The sequence below is a fragment of the Sarcophilus harrisii genome, chromosome 6 (assembly GCF_902635505.1).
Source record: "Sarcophilus harrisii chromosome 6, mSarHar1.11, whole genome shotgun sequence".
NCBI lineage: Eukaryota > Metazoa > Chordata > Mammalia > Dasyuromorphia > Dasyuridae > Sarcophilus > Sarcophilus harrisii.
This window is the reverse complement of record NC_045431.1, coordinates 169,048,172-169,073,997: the sequence shown is the minus strand read 5'-3', so window position 1 is coordinate 169,073,997 and position 25,826 is coordinate 169,048,172.

Below are 25,826 nucleotides of genomic sequence, written 5' to 3'. Positions count from 1 at the left end.
ATCGAACTAAGTTGTGGGAAAAAATAGAGAGAGGGAGGCAAAACATTGGTATGTGTCAGAAGTATAACTTGAACCTAAGTTTTCCTGGCTTAGAGACCAATTTTCTGTCTACTTCACCATGTCATTTCTGACACACAGTAAGTGCTTAATAAATGTTTATGGATTGATTCATGTCCCCTGTAAGGGCTAGGCACTATTTCCAACATATTTCAGTTTACAGATAACAAAAAGCTTAATTCATGGATCTCCTTAATATTTTAATTACTCAAATGAGGTTGGTTTAATAAACTTCAAAGGGGAAAAAACCCCCAAACAATGGATGAACAATGATGATTGCCCAGAGAACCACATTCATTTAGCTATGTAAGTGAGCCATTGAATTAGCCATACAGTTAATGCATATAGAAGAGATAGATCTTGGAGAAAAAAATGACCAAGGCAATATGAATTTATGAAGCTCCCTACTCTGTTCCAGACATTGTCATTGCTGATTCTTCATTCTTGAAGAGATCAAATGACATCATTGGGTGATGTGTTGACTTGCATGGTAATTAGATTTAAGTGAGGAAGTCATCAGTCTCACTTTCTCTTCCACAGTCACAGAAATCTAGTGATGCATGCTGGAGATATAAAGAAAGGCAAATATTATCTGCCCTCAAGGAGTTTACATTTTAATAATGAGTTTTCCATTAATTCTAGCAGCCTCTTGATTTGTATTTCATAATGTGTCTTGATTGTGATTGCATCTTTGTCAGGTAACGGCAGCATTATTTTAATTAATTAATTTATTTTCATTTATTATAATAACTTTTTATTGAAAGAACCCATGCCAGGGTAATTTTTTTTACAACATTATCCCTTGCACTCACTTATGTTCAGATTTTTCCCCTCCCTCCCTTCACCCCCTCCCATAGATGGCAAGCAGTCCTATATATGTTGAATATGTTGTAGTATATCCTAGATACAATATATGTGTGCAGAACCAAACAGTTTGCTTGTTGCACAGGAAGAATTGGATTCCGAAGGTAAAAATAACCCGTGAAGAAAAACAAAAACGCAAGCAGTTTACATTCATTTCCCAGTGTTTTTTCTTTGGGTGTAGCTGCTTCTGTCCATCATTGATCAATTGAAACTGAATTAGGTTTCTTTGTCAAAGAAATCCACTTCCATCAGAATACATCTTCATACAATATTGTTGTTGACATATATAATGATCTCTTGGTTCTGCTCATTTCACTTAGCATCAGTTCATGTAAGTCTCTCCAAGCCTCTGTATTCATCCTGCTGGTCATTTCTTACAGAACAATAATATTCCATAACATTCATATACCACAATTTACCCAACCATTCTCCATTTGATGGACATCCATTCATTTTCCAGTTTCTGGCCACTACAAAGAGGGCTGCCACAAACATTCTTGTACATACAGGTCCCTTTTCCTTCTTTAGTATCTCCTTGGGGTATAAGCCCAGTACTAGCACTGCTGGGTCAAAGCACTGTGCTGTATGCACAGTTTGATAACTTTTTGGGCATAATTCCAGATTGCTCTACAGAATGGTTGGATTCGTTCACAACTCCACCAACAATGTACCAACGTCCCAGTTTTCCCGCATCCCCTCCAACAATCATCATTATTTTTTTCCTGTCATCTTAGCCAATCTGACAGGTGTGTAGTGGAATCTCAGAGTTGTCTTAATTTGCTTTTCTCTGATTAATAATGATTTGGAACACTCTTTCATGTGAGTGGTAATAGTTTCAATTTCATCATCTGAAAATTGTCTGTTCATATCCTTTGACCATTTGTCAGTTGGAGAATGGCTTGGTTTCTTATAAATTAGAGTCAGTTCTCTATATATTTTGGAAATGAGGCCTTTATCAGAACCTTTAACTGTGAAGATGTTTTCCTAGTTTGTTGCTTCCCTTCTAATCTTGTTTGCATTAGTTTTGTTTGTACAGAAGCTTTTTAATTTGATATAATCAAAATTTTCTATTTTGTGATCAATAATGGTCTCTAGTTTGTCTTTGGTCACAAATTTCTTCCTCCTCTACAAGTCTGAGAGATCAACTATCCTATGTTCCTCCAATTTATTTATAATCTTGTTCTTTATGTCTAAATCATGAACCCATTTTTATCTTATTTTGGTATACGGTGTTAAGTGTGGGTCCATGCCTAATTTCTGGCAGCATTATTTTAAAAAAGATTTCTGGGTCTAGCATTGCATGGGCTGCATCGCATCTGGGAAATCTCAGGGCTTTGAATGACCTCGAACTGCTCTCTAAAACAGGGAGGTATGGTGCTCTTCCAGACTAAGACCAGGTTAGCAGGAAAGAGGTATCTAAGACTGGTTAATACTTTTCCAGTATTCCAATAAATAGCTTCTAATAGAGCTGAGATTTCTACCCAGGTCACCTGATTCAAAGAGACAGTGTGAGTCTCTTTAAGAACACAAGGTCATGTTCCACTGTACCATTCCAAGCTAACTCTGAAGGCTAAATAATGAAAATGTGACTTTGTTCAAATGTGAGAGCAATATCCAGGAACTCCCTGGTACAACAGAGGCCCTGTAGCAGGGGAGCTTAGAGGGAAAAAAACAGGATACAAATAACAGGGACCTCTGAGTGGAAAACAAATTAGTAATTAATTACCTGTGATGTTTCCTCCCAGAAAGCCAGCCTCTACCACCCATGGTAATGACTTGTATGACTTTGGGGGTTAAGGGGAGGACTGCACTGTTCTAAAGAAAATTAATTCACATCTGTCTCAATAAATGCATATTTTATTTCCCTGGACAAGAAAGCATGCCATATAAGTCTTTGTTTAATTTTCTTCCCCCCTTCTTCCTGTTCCATTCTTTTTTATTTTTTTTTAAATGGATATGAAATATGCAGCTTTGACTAGCAGAACGAAAGCCATGAATGGTGGTTGTCACAGAGTGATGAGTGGGGAGGGAACTGCATGTTCCAAAAACATCTGGAATGTATGTGATGTGGCAGTTGCCTTCATTGTCCTTCCTCTGGGCCTGAGAGACTAAACAATGACTTCTAGAAGGGAATGGAGTCAGGAGATATTTAACTCACAGATGTGTGCGGTAAAGATGTGCTTTCTTCCATGACCATATTTTTAGGACTTTGCACTGAGTTTCCCCCAGTTGATGCACTTCCTCTAATAAGGAGCAGGGCGGAAAGGACACTGCTTTTGGAATCACAAGACTGGCATTCAAATTCTATCTAATGATCTTTGGGAAGTCCTTTTCCTTCTTTAGGTTTCCATATTGGGCTAAATACTCTCTAAGACCCTTTCCATTCTCTACAATCTTGCCCTAGATTCTCTGAGATATGGAATAATAGAATTGGAATTTCGGAATAAACTACAGAGGAAAATAACAATGCTTTTTTTTCTTTTTTCATATGCATTTAATTGAAAAGGTGGTTACTTAGTCATAACAGTATTATTTTTATATAGGGTCTTCTTATTATTCCCATTTTGTAGATGGGGAACTGAGATCTAAAGGCTTGTCTAGAATCATGTGGTCAGAGTTGATCTAAGACTTTTTTTTAATTCTAACCTCAATTCTTAGAATCTTCTAAAAAGAAATCCTAACTTCATTTCTTCAGATTAGATAAGTTGCAGTAATAATAGAATTGATGTTTTTTAATCATTTAAGAGGGGTAGCTCTTAAAGTGGCATAATGGATCCAGAGTCAGGAAGACTCAGCTTTATGAGTTCAATCTGATCTTAGACACTTACTAAATGTGTGACCCTGCACATGTTAGCTTCAATTTAGTCATTTGTAAAATGAGCTGAAGAAGTAAATGGCAAATCACTACAATATCTTTGCCAGGAAAAAAAAAACCAAATAAGGTCAGGAAGAGTCAGACAAAATTGAAAAATGAAGTCTATTTTACAAGCATGTATTAAATACATGCTATGGACTAGGTGTCAGAAATATAGAGATAAAAACAAAAAATGGTTTCTGCTATCAAAGATTTTTTATAATTTTCTGCTGCCATATCTTTCAAGTTACCAGCATGTTCCAGAATACATCCCTTTTGTGTGTCTAGAGGTTTTTCATTTGTATGTTTTAATAGGAAGTTGTTTGTTTGTGAAAGTATATTACTAAAGCCAGTTTCTGTTGAAATTTTTTAGTAATTTTATTTTGTTAGCTAAATGATGGATTGTTTACTCTCTGGTTATCTGGGTAGAAGGAATCATTTTCCAAGCATTTGTTTCACTAGGTTGTCTCTGAGATTCTGAGATGTTAGAATTCTATGTTAGATTCTAACATTTTGCCTATTTTTAATTTTAGGAAAATTTGGAAAAAAATATGATTTTGCTTCTGGTTAAGAAGTCATAGAAGAGTATGTCTTTCCCACAAAAACAAAAGCAGAGACAAAATCAAAACAAAACAAAAAACATAAGCAAATAAATAAACAATAACCAATATAAATCTAAAAGGGCACTAGACAGAATAATGATGATAAGGCCCAAAAGAAAAACCAGAAAGTACCTTCATCTATTATGCTACAGTACAAAATGATAGTTTAAGAATCATCCGAATTTCTGAATTCATTACTGTATTTCAGGAAATTATCAAATAAAATTGTTGAGTTAAATGTAGAGATTTTAACAAAGCAACAGTAATAAAAAACAGAAGCTTTTTGCTAATTTGGTTTAAAAGTAAAGGAAACAATTTCCCAAGTTCAAAGATTTTTAAAGAGAATTGACAACAGATGATAATATGAGGAAATTATTAGAAATTATTTTGCTCAAATATATGTTAAAATGGATAACATAAATAAAATCTTAGAATAATTACAAAATATAAAATAGTCATACCAACAGAATTGGAATTATTGACTTTAAATAATTTCATTTCAGAAAAGAACTAATCCAAAAAAAAAGCAGTGTCTGATTTTGTCCCAAGTGAATTCTATCAAACATTCAAAGAATGAATAACTCTAAAATCATATTAATTGTTTGCAAAAATAGAAAAGGATACCAATCGAATAATTGCTTTTATGAGACAAATATAGTTTAATTGCCTAAACTAGGGAGAGATAAATTAGAAAAATAAAATACAAACCAGTAACTTTAGTGAATGTTTATGAAAAAATTTTTACTATTATATTCAAAAAGAGAGTACCACCACATATTCAAAAAGCTATTTATTATAATCAAATTGGGATTTATACCTGGAATGAAGTATCAAATTGATATAAGGAAAACTATAAGCCTTATGGATCATTTATTTTAATAATAAACACATTGGAGAGCATAATTGCATTAGTAGATAGAAAACTTTTGACAAAATACAATACAGATTTGTATTAAAAAACACCAAATGGTAGAGAAATAGACTTCTTTTATATAATAAAAATAAAAAGTTAGTATTAGTTGTAATGTTGGAGACTTTTCCAGTAAGATCTGGAAAGAAGCAAGAGTTGTCATCATCATTATTTCAAATAGTTCTAGGAATTTAAGCTATAGGAATGGGAAGGAAAAGAAAATGAACAAATAAATGTAGGTAAAATTAAACAAAATCGTCATTATTTTGGTATGATTATTTTCTCATAGAACCCTTAAAAATCATGTGTAAAAATTTTAAATAGCTATCTAATGAAATCATTATTATTAAATCATGATATAAACCCACAAAATCAACAACCTTCCTAGTAGGAAGAAATAATATTCAAAATAACTACAGAATGTGTAAAAGATTTGCGAGTCCATTCTTCAAAGAACATATAGGAATTATACAAAGTGCTTTCTCCAGATATAAAGCAAGACATAAATATAGACATATTAATAAATAACTATTCAGATTTCAAATCATTACTGACTATCAAAGATCTACATTATTAGTTATTTCAGTCATGTCTGACTCTTTATGACCCCATGTAGGGTTTTAATGGCAAAGATATTGGAGTGATTTGCCAGTTTCTTATTTTACAGCTTATTTTACAGATGACGAAACTGAAGCAAAATGGGTTAAGTGACCTACCCAGGATCACAAAGTTACTAAATATCTGAGACTATATTCAAATTGATAAAAACAAGCCTTCTTGATTTGAGGTCTGACACTTTATTTATTATCACTTAGCTGCCTCAGACTACAAAAGGTTTACATGACAGAACTATATGAAACAATAATAGAATTTTTTATGGGGAACAAAAGGTCAAGCACTTCAAAGGAAATAAAGGAAAAAAGTGGGAAGAAAATGGTCTGAACAGCACCATATCTCAAATTATGCTACAAATCAGTAATCATCAAACCAATTTGGTACTAGTTGAAATGTTTAAAGTGTTGATTAGTAGAACAAATTAGGTATACAAGACTGAGAAACAATTGAACACAGTCACATCATGTTTTGTAATCCACAGACAGGTACAGATAGAAGTACAGGGATAGGGACTCAGTATTTGGAAAAACTTACTGGAAAACCTGGAAAGCAGCATGGCAGAAATTAGGTTTATACTAACATAGCGACCACCATAAGCTCCAAATGGATATATGACCTGGATCAAAAAAAAAATTTTTTTTATCAAAAACAAATAGAAGAGAAGGGAAGATCACTTAACAAGATCTCGAAATGTTTGTCTAAAGAGGGGAAGATTCTGAGAAGTTATGATAGCTGTCTTCAATATTTCCTCAGACATTTATTAGCTATGTAACCCTGGGCAAGTCATTTAATAAGGGAAAGGAAGGGGACAAACATTTATTGAGTGCCTACTCTGTGCCAAGCATTATGCTAAGTATTTTACAAATATATCATTTATTCTCATTACAACCCTGTGAAGTAAATACTATTATTATTACTTTCATTTTATAATTGAGAAATCTGAAGCATACCAAGATTAAATGACTTGCCTTGGATCACACAGCTAGGAAGAACAAGACAAGTTTTTCTTGATTCCAGGCTTAGTTGTTTTATCCATTGCACTACTTTCTACTTCATTTTCTTCATCAGAAAATGAAAACAATAATAGTACTTACCTCCCAGGGTTTTTGTGATAATAAAATGTTATGATATTTGTAAAGGATTTTGCAAATTTAAAAACATAAGGTAAATGCTAGCTATTATTACAAAAGCAGCTAGATGGCCCAGTGGGTAGCATCCTGAATCTGAAATCAAGAAGTACTGTATTTAAATGTAGCTTCAGACATTTATTTAGCTGTGTGACTCTGGAAAAATAATTTAAATTTTACCTCACTTTCTCATCTGTAAAAGGAGTGATGGCACTTAATATTTTATGAACCTTAGAGAGATATGTGAGTGCTAAGTATTCTGATTAATATTATTATTATTAATAAGGCATTAGAAAGACTGTCCTTTGGAGAAGATAATGGATTTTTTTCTTTTTTGCTCAGACAATAAAACCAGAATCAATAGGTGAAAATATAAGGAGCCAATTTAGGGTTTCCATGAGGAAATACTTTCTAACAATTGATCATCCAGCTGTGGAATATGCTGCTACTGAATTGATGATTTTTTCCTTTTTATGGAATACCTTTTTATGGATAACCATTTCTTGCATATGTTAGAGTAAGGATTAAATTCTGTGGTTTTGTGATTCTGTGAGGTATCTTTCACAACCAGAGAGAGATTCCCAAAGGAAATGATAAAAAGGGAAGGATTCAGAGGAACCTAGAACATTGGTTTAAATGTAATAAGATAAAATTCCATGTCAATACCTGACCACAAATATCAGCTTTCATAATTACAAAATGAAAGAGACATGGTTAGCAGTTACTTTGAAAAGATCTGGAGTTTTTAGCGGATTAAAAGCTTAATACAAGTGAACAGTATGATGTGGCAGCCCCCAAGAGTTTTGGGGTCATACTTGCAGTTTTTGGGTCATACTGAGAGGCATACATACCAGGAATAGGGAGGTAAGAGTTCCATAGTACATACTATCTTCATCTGATTAAATCTAAAGTATTGTCTTCAGTTCAGTTAAGAAAAACAAGATGGAGGCTGTCTTGTGGAGAGCAACCAAGAGAGTGAAGGACTTTCCATCCACGTCATTTACAAATTGGTTGAAGGAATTTGGCAGGTTTAGTCTAAAGTAGAAATGATTTGAGGGTAACATGATAGCTGTTTTCCTTTTCTTTCTTCTCCTCCTTTTCCTTCCTCCTCTCCTTCTTCCTCTTCCTCTATTTCTTCCTTCTCCTCTTCTTATTCCTCCTTTTCCCTCCTTGTTCTCCTCTTCTTCTCTTTTTCCTCTTCCTCCTCTCCTTCTTCCCTCTCCTCGTCCTCCTCCTCCTTCTCCTCTTCCTTCTTCTTCATGATAGATTTTGGAACAATTACAGATCTCACTCAAATTTTGTAATATACCAAAATACATTGCTACATGAAAACAGAATATCCAGAAGTCCTTACCATCTGTAAGGCATTTCCTCTTCCATTTAAACTCTGCATATATGACTAATGATCTGGTGATCTTTGGCAAATAGACATTTGTGATATGGATGCTCAGAGAATTGTCAATCCCTTTACAAAGGAACTTCTTGTATCTTTCCAAGTGTATGTTAGAGAAAAGGTTTTGTATTGGTTTTTTGCTTGTTTAGAGTGAAAAGGTTCTTGTGTTTTTTGCATCTTTCAGTATGTAGCTGCGGTTTGCAGTAGAAAATCATTTGTGAAATGTAAATTTGTGATTGTGACAACTTCTTGTTACCTTCTTATGGTTTTACTAAGGGACAGTGTGAAGTAGTAGAAAAACTGGGCCTAGAATCAGGAAGGATCTGCATTTAAATCCCATCTCTGGGTCTTATTAGCTGAGTGATCACAACTAAATTAACTAGAATATTTTATTCTATATCTATAATCGTAGGCAAGGCACTAAGTTTTTCAGATTTCAGTTTTTTTTAAATCTATAAAATGAAGAGTTGGAACTAGATGATATCTAAGATCCTTTCTAACTTGAGATCTATTATTCTGTGATTCCCTCCTTTTTTCATGTGATTCTAAGCAGGAGTCATGGAAAGGCATTGCAGCATCATAAGTCACACATATATTGTAGGAAGTGAGATTTTTTTTAACTTTTTAAACTAGAATCACTCTTTATTGGAGTACTAAATTACAAGAGAAAAGGCAAGAGGGTGACTTTGTTGGACAAGGTGGCTGGAGGCTGGTTTTTCAAGGAAAGCAATAATGTGAGTTTCCAGAATTTCCAGAGCTCTTTATAATGAAAAGCTGATCATGGTCTCTCAGTCTGGTCATGGAAGTTGGAACTACAGAGCCCAATTGTTAGACTCCATTTCAAACAAGATATTACAGGATCTGAGCAATTCAGGGCTCAGATGGCTTCCAAAGAAAAGTGAGGTAACATGCCATTTGTTGGTATGTTCCAATGGGGATTCCTTCCATGTCTGGGTTGGACTAGATAATGGTTGAGTTTTCTTGCAACTCATACAATCTGGAATTTTGTGAACTAATCTTTCTTGAGCTCAACTAGCTCCACTTTGTCTGGCTCCAAAGTAAAAGCCTTTTGGGCATTTCATTCATGATTTACTTTTTTCTCCTTCATCATTTTAATGGAATACTAAGCCACAGATGGGAAGCCAAAAAATGGCATGATCAAATGCCTTAATCTATTTTGAAAATGCAAAAATTGGAGGGGGAGCCAGTTTCATTCTGATTAAACTTCCTCTTTAAAATGATAATTATCATCAGAGTTAAATTATGCAATATTTCTGAAATGAAAAGGGCAAGTTAAAAATACAACATTATCCTTTTATTGATTAGCGCAGGGGTGGGGTATGGGAAGTGGGATAAGAGCCACATACATTGATTAGGCCTTGAAAAACAGCAAGGAATCTCTGGCAGGAAAGGTTGGGGAAAGGGAACCAACCTCCTGTGGTGGGGGCTATTTCTCTTTTTCTGTCTGCTTTGCAGTGCTCTGCAGACACTCCATAATCACCCTAGTGGGCCCAAGGATCGAATGACTCTGTGCTGAAGGATTAAGAGCAACTCTATCCACTTGGCTTCAGCTTTGGAATTTTCATTAAAATGACCTTGGGTGTGGTAGGAAAGGAATTCTGTTAACATGGATCTGGAGTTAAACATCCTACCTGGGAAAACAACAAAAGGGGCCCTTTTGAAGAGCTTCCTCAAAGGGCCTCAAGTAGACCTGTCATGCTTGTTTTCCTGAGTGTTTTGCACATAGATTACTCTAAAGAGATGTGAAAAATGAAGAGCTTAAAGATCTTAGTAGATTTTGAGAATTAATCAAGTGACAGTGTCTACCCATATTTCTTCTTAATTAATCAGTCTATCTATCCATCCATCAACAGATCTTTATTAAGCACCTACTGTGGGCCAAATAATGAACTAGGTGATAAGAACACAAAATTAAAAATAAAGTAGTCTCCATCCTTCAGTGTATTTATATTCCAGTGGGCAAAATAGCATGTACACATTTAAGTAAATATAATATGTACAAAGTAAATACAAAATGATTTTGGAGGGTGAACACCTAGAAGTTGGGGTAAAGAATAGCCCCTTGAAGCTCAAGAATAGCTTGAGCTGGGCTTTGGTGGGAGGTGAGTATTGGGACAGCCAGGTAATAAAGTAGATAGTGTGCTGGGTTTGCAGTTAAGAAAACTTGTCTTCCTAAGTTCAAATCTGGTCTCAGATGCTGTCTAGCTCTATGACTAGCAAGTCATGTAACTCTGTTTGTCTCAGTTTCTTGATCTGTAAAATTGAGTTGGAGAAGCCTCTTCAGTATCTTTGACAAGAAAATCCCAAACGGGGTCATGGAGTGAAGGATGTGACTGAAAATGACTGAAAAACAAAAATCTATTGAAGAAGCAGAAGTGAAGGGGAAATGCTTCCTAGGCATAAGGGAAAATGTGTGAAAAGACCCAGTGAAGGGACATGAATTATAGTGTATGAGAAACAGAAAGTAGGCAAATATGTCTGTTAGTAGTGTGTATATAGGTCAAAAGGGATTGTATCAAGATAGAATATGAGAGTTTTCAATCCTAGAGGAGTATAAATTTAATCCTAGAGGCTATTGTGAGTCACTAGATCTTTTGGCACAAAAAAGTGATAAGTGCAATTTAGGAAAATCATTTTGACCGCTCTTTGGAGGATAGTTGAAGGACAAAATAAAATAAAATAAACCCAGGAATTCCAAATAAGAGACTGTTGGAAGCAACTAGGTAGCTCAAGATAAAGCATTAACTTTGGAGGCAGAAGACAACTCCAAATCCTTCACACTTACCAACTATATGACTCAAGATAAGTCACTTTATTCTCTCTTTTTCCTCAAATGTAGAATGGGAATAAAGTAACACCTACCTCATGGAGTTCTTTTTAAGTTTTTCAAAAATATATTTCATTAAAAACAATAAGAAAAAAAGAAAAATAGAAAAAGAATATAAAACAAAATAAAACAGAACAAAAGAGAACATTGTCATGTGCGCAGAAGAACATCAGGGAGGATTTAAAATATATAACAAAAATTATCTGTTCAAGAAAGTATATATATTTGAAGAAATTGTATTCATAAATGTCTATCTTTTCTTTACATCCTTGTAAATTGTTTTTTTTTTTTTGTTCTCTGCTGCATACCTTTCTTACTTTATTTTTCTCCCTTTCATCCCCCCACCAAGAAAGCTATTATTAAGAAAAGATATATTTATGTATACATATATAGAAATATCCATTTACATACATGCACACACAGAGTCCTCCTCCACATATCTTTCCTATCCCTACTGACTCTTTGCTTTAATTCTGCTCCATAACTGCTCTATCTCCCTACTAAAGGATCCTTCCTTTGTCTTCTTTCCTCATCCTTTGCTTCCCCATTCACTTGTCTCTCCCCCTTTACTTATTTATAGATTTTGGAGGGTGCTATACCCTTTATGGTATATATGTAGTGTTGCCCATTCTCAATGTGAGTAGGTTGACAGAACTATAACACTTTCTCCTGTCTCTAATGTCTCTGTGTCTATTCTTCTTTTGTATCTCATTTGAATAACATAATTATTATTTTTAGCTTAACTCTGTCTCAATATTTTTAATATTTCTTTTGAGCTGCCCTATGTATACATTTCCAATGTAAAAAAAAAACAATTAACAATTTGTCCATGTAGAGTTCCTTAAAATTGATCTTTGCTATTGGCTCTCATATATTACATTTTCTATTAGGTTCAGGTTTGATTGATAGAAAGTCCTGAAAATTTGCAAGTTCAGAGAATGTCCATTTTTTCTCATTCAATATCATAGATAATTTTGCTGTATATGATATTTTCGGCCATAGGCCTAATTCTTTTTATTGTCAGTAGATTTGATTCCAGGACCTGCAGTCTTTTATTGTGGTTGCTGCTAAGTCCTGTACAATTCTAATTGTAGCTCCAGCATATTTGAATTGTTTTTTCTTGTTTCTTGCAAAATGTTCTCTTTGATCTGGGGATTTCAAAATTTGGCAATAATATTTCTATTCATTTTCCACAAAGGATCTCTTTGAGGTGGTAATTGGTAGATTTTTTTTCTTTTTATATATATATATATATATATATATATATATATATATATATACTTTCCCCTCCTGTTGTATCAGTCCAGGGCAATTTTTAAAAGATTATTTCTTGCATTATTGTGTCAAGGTACTTTTTTTGGTCACAACTTTCAGGCTGTCCAATTATTCTTATATTTTCTCTTCTTGATCTGTTCTCCAAATCTGTCATTTTCCTGGTGTTTCACATTCTGTTCTTTTTTTTTCCTGAGGCAATTGGGGTTAAGTGACTTGTCCAAGGTCATATAGCTAGGAAGTATTACATGTGTCTGAAACCAGGTTTGAATTCAGGTCCTTCTGACTTCAGGGCTGGTGTTCTATCCACTGTGCCACCAAGATGCCTCGAATTATTTTCATCTTTGAGACTACATATCTCCTTTTTTAGTTAGTTAACCCCCCCCCCCCCCATAATCTTCTTGTTTTTCTTAAATGGTTTTTATTTTATTTTATTTTTTTAGTTTTTTCTCAATGTCTCTCATATGATTTTTAAATTCTTTTGTGAGTTTCATAAATTCTCTCAGGGTAGAGAGCCATTTCATGTTACTCTCTGGGGTAGAAACTTCTTTTTTACTTCAATGCTTTCCTCTGAAGATAAACCTCAGTCTTCCCTGTTCCCATAATATGTTTCTATGGTTTGATTCTCTCTTTTTTTGACAATTCTTTTTTTTGTTGTTGTTGTTGTTTTGTTTTAAATTAAGAGATATTAGTATAAAGTCCTCTAATCTGGGGTGGGAGGATCATGGCTCAAGCTTCACTTCAGCTCTCATCTCTGATCTAAAACCCCAGCCCAAGAGCTCCACCTTCCTACAAATGTCCCCAGTCAGATGCCTCCCTGCCTCTACACTCACTGGGTGCTGGTTTCTTCTTGCTCAGGGCTACATCTCAGCAGCATAGCTGGGTCTGGCATCCCAATCACCTGAGATTCACTCAGTCTTCCTGGACTCAGACACCACAAACAGTCCAGGAGGTGAAAGTTTCTGTGATTCCCTTTAATGTTCCAGCTACACCCAGCTTGCCTCAGGGCTCCCCAGTTGGTGTTTCTCTGAAGACAGCCCAGAGGTGTTTGCACTTCACACGAGTTAATCTTGGCTCAGATCTTTCTTCAGATCTTCTCAGGTTGTCCTAGAAAGATCCTGTTCTGTCCCAAGTCTTCTTGATTTTTCATTAGTTTATATTCACTCTGAGGAACAAATTTGTTCTATTTGTGGGGGAAATCTGGAGAGCTTGAAATTTACCAACCTACTCCACCGTCTTCTTAGAATTCATGCTCCCCCCATCTCATGGGGATCTTCTAAGAATATTTGTAAACTTTTAGTACAGTGCCTGGCAGATAGAAGGTTAATAAACATTTCTCTCTCTTGCCATCACTTCCAAGTAAGAGTCATTTGAAGGCAGAATTGATAAGATTTGGCTATTGACTGAATAGATCAAAAGAGAAAGAAGAATCAAGGATAATTTAGAATATGCAGAAAATTGTTGGTGCCTTCAGTTGAAATAGTTATAATGTGTTCCAAAGTCTATTAACATTGAACTTTCTTCTTATTGGTGGAAAGAAAGACCCTGTTTACTTGAAAGATAGGATGAAGTTGGTGAGATGCAAGAGATTTCCAAGTTTTACCATTTCCCTTTGGGCCACATCAAGCTTTGAGATGAGTCACTTCAGGTGCTTTTGATTTCCAGATCTGAGAGAGAACTGCTGAAGCGAAGACTGGGAAAATATGAGGGAAGCAGGTAGTCTCTGTGGCAAAGGGACATACTGTCAGGACTTGGCCCCATTTGATATCTATATTACTGGTTCCACATGGCAGAGTCTCCACTGGCAATTGAATCAAGGAGATCCTGAAAGCAACAGCCAATGTGGCAGGTAATCATGGAGTGCCTTTGCCAGGTCTCAAGGGAACTGGTCTCATTATTGGCCTTCCCTTTCATTCTAGATGCCATACTGAGGGGTCTTCATGATGATCTCTAAAAGCTGCAGAGTTAAGAGAAATTTCTAAATTTGAATCTCTAGTTTACTTTGTTAGTCATACTTTATCAGCCACCTAGAATACAAAAATAACATTATATAATGTATGATTACATTTATGTGCCCATTTCACAACATCATGAGACTAAGAGTTTAAATCAATTTGCCTAAATTTACATAGCTGTATTTCCTGCTTCAAAAACCCTAATGTGCTACATAAAAAATAGCAAGTTCAATTGTGTCTGGCATTTCATTTGGAGTTTTCTTCTTTTTTTTTTTTTTCTCAGGATTTTGGTTTTTTCCAATTACATGTAAAACCAATTTTTAATAATATTTTTTCAAATTATATGTAAAGTTTGAGTTCCAAATTATCTCCCTCCTTCCCTTTCCTCCCCTCCACCCTGCTCAAGAAGGTAAGCAATTTGATATAGGTTATATATATACAATTATGTAAGACATATTGCTGATTATAGCTAAGCAGTTCATAGATCATTATACAATATCACTGCTACTGTATGCAATGTTTTTTTCCTGGTCTTGCCAAACTTTGCACATTTGGAATTTTCTTGAGAAAGATACTGGAGTGGTTTGTCATTTTCTTTTTCAGCTCTTTTTACAGATAAGGAAACTGAGATAAATAGTGTTAAAATTGATTTTTCCTAGAGTCAAACAGCTAGTAAATGTCTGAGACCAGATTTGATCTCATGAAGATGTCTTCCTGACTCTAGAAAGGAATTCCATCCACTGTGCCAATTAGTTGCCCCTTATAATTATACTCACTTTTGAAAGTGAAGACACTTTATGTGACTACTGAAAGGTTGGTTTGCACTTACCTTGCACCTATACTATCTAAGAAAGTCCTTTTTTATAATTGCTTTTATTTTTCAAAATACATGCAACAATAGTTTTCAACATTCACTCTTGCAAAACCTTGTGTTCCAAATTTTTCTCCCTCTCTTACGCCCTCCCTAAGCAGCAAATAGTCCAATATAAATTAAACATGTATAATTCTTCTAAAGATATTTCCACATTTATCATGCTGCACAAGAAAAATCAGATCAAAAGGGAGAAAATGAGGAAGAAATAAACCAGCAAGTAAACAAGAAAAAAGGTCAAAATATAAGGTTGTGACCTGTATTCAGTCTCCATAGCCTTCTCTCTAGATGCAGATGGCTCTCACCATCACAAAACTATTGGAATTATAAACAACCCCTAATAATTAATATAAAGAATTAATAAAGATCTTAGTCTATAACTGCAGGAGTTTTATAGAAGATCCTCTTGTCTTCAGAGAAGCATGCTGTTTAGGAAAATTTCTCAGCCTCTCCAGATATCACTCCAATGTAGAGCCCAAGTGCTCTTCCATTCAGGATTTTCTATGAGGTAATTCCCAATGTTGGAAACATTGATTTCTCAGCATTATTAGTCACTGATATGCTCAGAAAAGGCAACAGAAGGCTGGAAAAGATAGCCAAATTTTTAGAGATCTGGGAATGCCAAACTCGGGCTCTTCTGGGCATGCATAGTTTTGCTACCACATGTTTTGCTGCAAATTGCCAGCTCCATGAGCTTCTCTGCCACCTTTGCTAAGAGTAGGAGGGAAAGAGAGAGATGGAGAGACAGTGACAGAGACAGGAAGAAAAGAGACAGAAGAGAGTGGACAGACTAATGGACAGACACAGAGAGACAGAGAAACTAAAGACACACAGAGAAAGATAGACAGACAGAGATTAGAGAGTTCCAAAAAGAAGGAATCTCTCAAAAATAGCAGAGACATTTTTCACAGCTTAGTCTTATAGAACACAGAGTGGGAAGATTTATTTCGACAGAAATTAAAAAGATCTCATGGTGTATTGCAGATTTCTCTTTTATCCATGTCATTACCCATTATGTATCATGGGGCTGAGAAGCAAAGAGGTCAAGTGGAAAGAGCCTTGGAGTCAGGCAAGAGCTGTGTGTGAATCTTGACTTTGATACATTAGTTTTATATTGTTTAATTCTCAGTTTTCTTATCCTCAAAGTGGACATAATAATGCTAATACTACCCTCCTCCTTGAGTTGTTAGGAGCATCTTGTAAAACTTAAAGAACGTCTTTCTATAGAAATTATTTTCTGAGCCCATCCTCTTGAATGACTGCCTGGTAAGAGACATTACTGTAAAGCTAGAGGCTGCGGGGCCTTTTCATTTCTGAGGCTATGTTCTTCTGTTAAAGGAACTCAACCCTTGATCTCACAGCTTCTTCTTTTTCATTTTAGGTAAAGAGCCTCCAGTATTTGAGTTTCAAAAGGTCAGGAGAAAGCACCATAGTAATTCAGGAAACACATAGAATTCAAGCCAGGTTTCATGGCCAGCTCGGAAACTGTGCCCCAAGGACAAGGAGTGATCTTCAGGACCCAGACCAACAGAGGCTGAGATAAGGCTGTTTAAACAGTCAGGCTTCATCTGGATGGAAACTTGGTGGGAACTATGTTATATAAAAACTGAGATGAGAGCATGTCCTCAATTTGTTTGGAGGGAAATGTTTGTTCATTTGTTCTTGCCAAAGGAAACATTTAAATATGAAAAACCAATAGGTATATATCTTCAAAGTAAAAACTGATTGATATTAAAAAGTTAAATGAATGGTAAGCGGTTAGCTATCTAACAGTGAAGGACAACAAAGCTAGTGGATGCTCAAGGCCATGACAGTATAGAAGGGAGAACAACCAAATTCCTCAGTGTACCCTAGAGCCCAGCTTCTTAAACTGTGGATTGTGATTCCCTATGGGGTATAACTAAATGTGGGGGTTGTGAAATTATGGATTTGTATACCAATTTTATATACATACATACCTGAGGTCACATAAAAATTTCTTGAGCAAAGAGGGATTAGGAGTGAAAAAAAGTTTAAGAAGCTCTGTCCAAGAGTTCTGAGAAGCAGATATAGCCAGCTTGATCCTGAGAAACTAAGTTAGAATGTACTGGTCACATTTTATTCTTAGTCCTTTGGAGGATATTATGTTTTACTTACTTTTAAAGAAAATACTTACGTGGAGAAAACCTTAGTTTTGTGTAAAATTTTGACCAGTAATTTTTAGCATGATTTGAATGGCCCAAATATAATTTCCTTTTGCTCCTGTATTTCCTTAAAAACAATCAACAGAAAAACCATACTCAGCTGGTCCACATCATCTGTGATTGGGGAGTTTTCAATGAGCTTTTCAGTTTCTTCAAACTTAAAAGCAATTATCAGAATGTTCTCTCAGTTGTTCTACCTTTCTCCTGCATAGGTGTGGCTAGTCTCCTACAATATCATTCCTTATCTCCTTTCTTAACTTTTCATTCTGTGACATTTTCTAAGCTTTGAGGCATTTCTCTAATCAAAAATGATTAAGAACACTTTTTCATATGACTGTAAATTGTTTTGATTTCTAATATTTTTAATCTAAAAACTGTTCCTATTCTCTGATCATTTGTCAATTGGGGAATGATGCATTCTCATAGATTTGACTAAATTCTTAATCTGTTTGAGATATGAGACTTTTATCTGAGAAACCGTCTATAAAAATTCCCATTCCCTCACAGCCCCAATTTTATGCTTTCCTTCTTGGAAAGATTTTTTTTTTCTTTTTGGCTACATTTGTTTTATTTGTACCAAACCCTTTTAATTTAATGTAATTGAAACTATCCATTTTACAGTTATTTTTTATCTCTTATCGCTTATTTATCATAAATTCTTTGCTTATTCATAAATTTGATAATTATCATGTTCCATATTCTTTAAAATGTCTTGTAATATCTCTCTTTATATCTAGATCAGCCTCTTTGTTGCTCCTCACACATAGTGTTCTATTTCCCATCTCCCTACCTTTTGCAATGAATGTGTCCCTTGCCTGAAATGCTTTTGCTATTCAACTTTGCCTCCTAGAATTTCTGGCTCCCCTCAAAATTTAGCTCAAAGATTACTTACTTCAAGAAGCCTTTTCTAGTCTCAGGGTCCATAGTTATAAGACTAGTCTCCATTTACTTTGTTTGTGTCTTGTGCTATTTTATTTTTATATATGTGTTGACTACTTAGTTAAAATGCAAGCCTCTTGACAGGGAGTGTTTTAATTTTTTCTTTGTATTTCCAGTGCTTATAGTGCTTAGCACAAAGGAATCATTTAATGAAAATTATTGATTGACATCATTTAGGCAAAAGATGAATAGAACAGTGGTAGGATAATGGGAAAAATTCTAATATCATATAGAATTTTAGAATTCCCAAATCCCAAATACAACTGGAGTTATAATTCTGAAATTATCATTCAAGAAAGAAATGAAGGAATGGATTTTTAAGGGATAAATATAGAGAAAATTAGAAGAAGCATAGCATAGTGAATAGAAGGCCATTCTGGAATCAAGAGGACTCACTGGGCATAAGACTTGCTTTTGACACAGATTGACTACCTGATCATGGAAAGTCACTACACTTCTCCATACCCCAAACAACTCTCCAAAACAATGTTATAGGTGAATTGCATTAGTGGAGAGTGTTTCCACAAAAGGAGTCTTCAAGTTAAAGAAATCACATAGAAGATTTAGTGTTAGATCTCTGCTCTGCCATTTATTCATTATTTGATTTAGAGCAAATCACCTAATTAACTTTCTTTTTCTGAAAAAGGGAAATAGAAATTCCTATATAATCTCCCTCAAAGAATTATAAGACTCAAATTAGACATAGTTTAGAAACCTTAAATCATGGCCAAAAAAGACAGTCGTGTACAAGATTCATACTTCCCAAATTGTACCGGTTTAAAATCATGGATGGGATGGGATCTGTATTACTAAATGGATTACCCATATCAGGAAGATAAGGATTCATTGAAATAGTCAAGCATTTTCTAAAATCAATTTCACAAATAAATCTGGTGATGGAAGATTTTGGTTTTTTGGTTGATTTTCAAGCTTGATATTTAGAAAGATGAGTGGTCTATTGGAGTGAGAACTGAATCCAGAAAAAGAGAATTTGGGTCCTAAACTTCTGTAAAATAAGTTAGTTAAACTAGATAACCTCTCAAGTCCTTTATGTCCCTCAATTCTTTTTCTCAAAGTCCTAAGACATAAGGATTTGTGATAGCAGTTTTCAATTATCTGATCCCTGTCTTGTGAAAGAGTTTGGCCTTATTCTGTTGAGTCTTAGAGGAGGAAAAAACAACTATCAATGAGTGGAAGTTACAAGGGCGTTTCGCGTGAGTATAACTAAAGACTCAGGGAATTAGAGTTGTACAAAAACAGAAGGAACGGGCCAGCCCCTGGAAGAGTTCAAGCAATGGCTAGATGATCAGCCTGGAGTCTTGTAGATATGGAAATCTGACTCAGCCAGAACTTTTTCAGAAAAGTTGCAGCTCCTCTGATGAGGTGATGGTTTAGTGGCACCAGGGGTCCTTAAACTTTTTAAATAGGGGGCCAGTTCACTGTCCCTTAGACTGTTGGAGGGCCAGACTATCATAAAAACAAAAACTTTGTTTTGTGGGCCTTTAAATAAAGAAACTTCATAGCCCTGGGTGAGGGGGATAAACTTCCTCAGCTGCTGCATCTGGCCCGTGGGCCCTAGTTTGAGGCTCCTGTACATGATGAGGCCTCTGGGTGGCTGATGAACTTATAGCCTGAGATAGCAGACCAGGATAGAGTACAAGAATCAATCCGAGGATTTTACTTTCAATTCTAGAAGTAATGGCAATCCCCTGGAGTTTCCTGAATAAGGGGCTGACACAATTAGTATGTCTTGTGAAGCTGAATTTGAACTCAAGCCTTGTTAATTTTATGTCTTTCCTCTTGAAAGAAGGGAAAGTGATCCCTTAACAGCAAAGCCAGTGGAGGCACACAATGAGAAGTCAAGAATCTCATCACCATTTGTTCCATCTCCATTGTTCAAAGCCATGGTTATCTTGACTCAGGCAAATTTTGTAGAAGTTTCTCAGATGTTTTGTCTATTGGGGAGAGACAGCATGCTGGAATGGGACTTGTTAGACTTGGAGTTAGGAAGATATAGTTTTAAATGCCTTTTCAGATACGAGCTATGTGACTGTGGTCAGGTTACTTAATGCCTTTGAGCCTCAATTTCCTTAAGTGAACAGAAGCAGCTATCAAAGAAACTCAAATGAGAAACTATACATAAAGTCCTTGGTATATCTTGAAGTGTAATTATTGATGATAATAGAAAGATTTTTTTCCTTAATAAACATCTGGTTTCTCTAATTATCCTGATGTCAGTTTTTATTTTTCAGTGCTCACAGGATAATAGAAGATCAGAGGATTAAAAAAGAATTGTTGTTACTTTTCCATGGGCAAACAAACTGAAAACTTGTCAGTGTTGCAAGGAAAATTTGAAAAAAAATTCCCAACATGTAATAGCAGCTTTGAAAAATAGGAAGGTACCAAGTGATCGGTAGGGCTCCTGCTAGCAGAAGCCAGGTGTGTGCCACATGGGAGGAAGGATAAAGGTGATTGGGAGGGCTGTGATGACAGGTCTGCTTCTCGGATCGATTCCTCCAAAAGTGGATAGTGCATCTGTTACATATTTGTGTGTGTGTTTCTCCTACTCAATGTTAAAGATATTTACCTAAGCCATGATTGCCTACACTTTAAAAATAACAACAGCAAACAGATGTGGGGGAAAGAGCATGATAGGGCAAATGTTGGGGCCCTTTCTGGAACAATGCAGTCTGCTTTTGAGGTCCTTGACCTTAGAAATGAATGAAGAGGCTGATAAATTGAAACAAAGAAGTGTCTCTCTCTAAATCAAGGTCCCAGGAGTCAGGAAGAAGTGTGAGACAGTTGAAGTTTTGCTGGATCTAAAGACAAAGAACATGGGGTTTAATTGTGGCTCTGTAGCATGATTGGGGACAAATCACTTCCAGCCAGAACTTCCGGTTCACATTTTATGACATTAGGGTATTAAGCCAGATAGCTTCTAGGTCTCTTCTAGTTCAAAATTTAGAATCTTATGAAGAACAGGGCCTTGTATTGAGAGTCAGAAGATCTGAATTTAAATTCTTATTTGGATAATTACAACCTGTGCCACCCCAGAACAATTAATTTCCCCTTTTTAAGTCACGGCTTCTTCAACTTGAAATTGAGGGATCTGGACTAGATTTTTCTGTATTCTGTGATTCTAAATGCTCTTGGGTACAATATCATTTATAGTTGGCCATTGTGAACCAGAATAATAAGTGCTTATTGTTCATTTGCTTGTTATAGTATCTGACACATAATAGGAGCTTAGCAAATGTTAAGGGTAGGTAGGTAGCACAGGGGAGAGAATGCAAAGACTGCAGTCAGGGAAACTCACCTCTCTGAGTTCAAGTCCAGTTTCAGATACTTAAAGTTGTGTAACTCTGACCAAGTCACTTAAGCATGTTTGCCTCAGCTTCCTCATCTGTAAAATGAGCTGGAGAAGGAAATGGCAAACCACTCCAGGATCTGTGCTAAGAAAATCCTAAATGGAGTCATGAAGGGTTGAACATGAGGGAAGCAACTCAACAATAACAACAGCAATAACCTCAGTGGTAACTAATTGACTGCTGCTACTACTAATGTAATCAATAGCATGATGGGAAGATAAGAGAGCAGAGGATGTACTAAGATTCTCAGGCCCTGGCTTAGGTTAATTGTTGGACCAATGATTCAGTTATGGATGGGTTGGAGTCAGAATAATCATTAACCTCAAGGGCACAATTTATCAAGTATTTTTTCAGGGCCCCCTATAAATCAGGACATGTACTAAGTGTTGAAAAAATAAAGATAACAAAAGCAAAACAAAACAGCAGTTCTTGCTCTCAAAAAATGTGACCTTTTTTGAGGGTAGTGATTATTTGGTCCTTGCTTTTATATTCTCAGAAATAGCACAGTGCCATGATAATAATGGAAGATTAAGTATATAAATATGCAGTTTTCAAAGAAAGACATCCAACTTATCAATAACTATATGAAAAACATGTTCCAAATAACTAATTAGAAAAGTGCAAGTTAAAGATACTCTGAGGTTCTAAGTCATCTCATACCTATCAGATGGATAAAGATAACAAAAAGGAAAAAATGAGAAATGTTGGAGGGATTGAGGGGAAAACAGACACCATAATGAAATCTTGGTGGAGGTGCAAATTGTTCTAGGCATTCTGAAATGCAATTTGGAAGAATATACTAAAAGAAATAAAATGATTGTTATTGTTGTTCAGTCATTTCAGTCACATCTGATTCTTTATGACCCATCAGGGGTTTTCTTGGCAAAGATACTGGAATGGTTTGTCTTTTTCTTCTTTAGCTTTAGTTACAGATAAGAAAACTGAGGCAAAAAGGTTAAATGACTCCTTCAGGATTGCACAGCTAGTGAGTGTTTGAGATAAGATTGAACTCAGGTTTTCCTGACTCTCAATTTGATGCTCTATCCATGTTGCTACCTTGCTACCTAGGTGATACAGATCTTTTGACCTAGCATTATCTTTACTGAGTCTGCACCCCAAAGAGGTCAAATAAAGAAGAAAATTGTTCAGATTTCCTTACTTTTCCATTAAGAAATGATGCTAGAACTTAGTATTATCATTTATATTCTATGTGCCTTCTCATTAGAATTATTTGATGTGTGTGTATGCTCTGTCTAGATACGTATGTATCTAGATATGTATTCTTTTGTAGTATCCAAAATTTGAAACTAATAAAGGGGGTGGTGAACAATTATTGGAGAATGGCTGAACAAATTATTGTATGTGAATGTAATGAAATACTATCTTGCTGTAAGAAATAATTAAGAAGAAATTTTAAAGGAACCTGGAAAGATGTCTATAAGTTCATGGAGAGCGAAGTGAGAAGAATTATTGGAAATACAGTTAATTCAATGATAATAACATTCTAAAGAAAAATAACTTTGAAAAACTTGAGAATTCTAATAGATGTGATGATAAACCACAATTCCAGAGGACCAAAGATGAAGTATGCTGAGCACATGCCAGACAGATGATGGATTTAAAATTTAGAATAAGACATACATTTTTGGAATTGGTCAAAGTGGGAATTTGTTTTAACTATGCTTATTTGTAAAGAGGGTCTTCCTTTTCTTTATCTTTTTTTAAAATTTATTTTTCAATTGGGAAAGTAGGGTGAAGAGTAAATAAATGTTTATAAAAAAGTTATCAAATTAGAAAAATAAGTATTTGAATCTTTTGCCATTTTTACCAATTGTATCTATATAATTAAGATTGACCCTTAGAAGCACACTGGTACATTCATCATAGGAGACTGATATGTGTTGAGTGTGAAGTTAAACCTGAAAATGAGCATTTCTTTTTTAATTATTTATTTGTTCATAAATCATGATTTATGAATCATGTTGGGAGAAAAATAATCAGAGAGAAAAAAAAACAGAAAAAAGAAGTGAATATAGCATGTGTTGATTTACATTCAATCTCCATAGTTCTTTTTCTGGATGCAGATGGCATTTTCTGACCAAAGGCATTGGGATTTCTTTGGATCACTGAACCACTGAGATGTCTCAAATCTTTCATAGTTGATCACTACATTCTTTTTTTTTAAATTTTAATAGCCTTTTATTTACAGATTATATGTATGGGTAACTTTACAGCATCGACAATTGCCAAACCTCTTGTTCCAATTTTTCCCCTCCTTCCCCCCACCACCTCCCCCAGATGGCAGGATGACCAGTAGATGTTAAATATATTAAAATATAAATTAGATACACAATAAGTATACATAACCAAACCATTATTTTGCTGTACAAAAAGAATCAGACTCTGAAATGTTGTACAATTAGCCTGTGAGGGAATAAAAAAATGCAGGTGGGCAAAAATATAGGGATTAGGAATTCAATGTAATGGTTTTTAATCATCTCCCAGAGTTCTTTCGCTGGGCATAGCTGGTTTAGGTCATTACTGCTCCATTGGAACTGATTTGGTTCATCTCATTGCTGAGAATGGCCAGGTCCATCAGAATTGGTCATCATATAGTATTGTTGTTGAAGTATATAATGATCTCCTGGCCCTGCTCATTTCACTCAGCATCAGTTCGTGTAAGTCTCTCCAGGCCTTTCTGAAATCATCCTGTTGGTCCTTTCTTACCGAACAATAATATTCCACAATATTCATATACCACAATTTATTCAGCCATTCTCCAATTGATGGACATCCACTCAATTTCCAGTTTCTGGCCACTAGAAAGAGGGCCGCCACAAACATTAGTGCACATACAGGTTCCTTTTCCTTCTTTATGATTTCTTTGTATGTTTCTGTTTATTTTTTCATAGTAATATAGACATACCTTTTGCATTTTGCATCTATTTGCTGCCCTCCTTTCAGTTTCCCTCTTGGGATGATCTTGGCTGATTAAGTCTCATGACTTAATGATGTATGATCATATATGTATGATTATAACACTGCTGGATCAAAGGGTATGCACAGTTTGATAACTTTTTGAGCATAGTTCCAAATTGCGCTCCAGAATGGCTGGATGTATTCACAATTCCACCAACAATATATTAGTGTCCCTGTTTTCCCACATCCCTTCCAACATTCCGCATTACAATTATGAGCAACTGGGAAAGACTTCCTATAAAAGATAGCATTTGACTTGGGCTTAAAGAATTCTGGGACTTCAGCAGATGGAAATGAAAAAAGAGAGTATTCTTGGTATGGGAGAACAGCCTGCAAAAATGCCCAGAGCAAATATATGAGGTATTTTATTTCTGAAATAGCCAGGACACCAGTGTCACTGGATTGAAGGAATACATGGTGAGGAGTGTGTGTGGGGGGGATGGAAAGGTAGGAAGTGCAGTAGGTTATGAATAGTTTTGAATAGCAAATAGAGGATTTTATATTTGCCCCTGGAGGTAAAGGGTAGCTATTGAAATTTATTGAGCAAAGGGATGATACAGTCAGATCTGTACTTTAGGAAGAATCATTTTTCAGTTGAGTGGAGGATAGACTGAACGGAGTAAAGAAGGCCCTATGGCAAGCAGACCAATCAGCCCATTATTGTAATAATCCAAGTGTGAGATGATAAGAGCATGCCCCAGAGTGGTGGTAGAGTCAGAAAAGAGAAGAAATTTTGCAAACGTTAAATCAAGGATTTGAGCACAGATATGGTCTTTTTATCTTTCATTTTATTTATTTCTCTTTTGATTTTCAAATTTTCCCCTTCTAATATTGAATTTACTTTTTTTACTTTTACAAAATATGCCCCTTATTAATGTTCCCTTTATCTTTTTTCCTTGAAGTTTTCAGAAATACATTTTCTGCATCCCAGAAAGTTTTATTAACTTGTCTTATTGTTCTTTCATATATTGTTTCTAGTATTTGTTCTC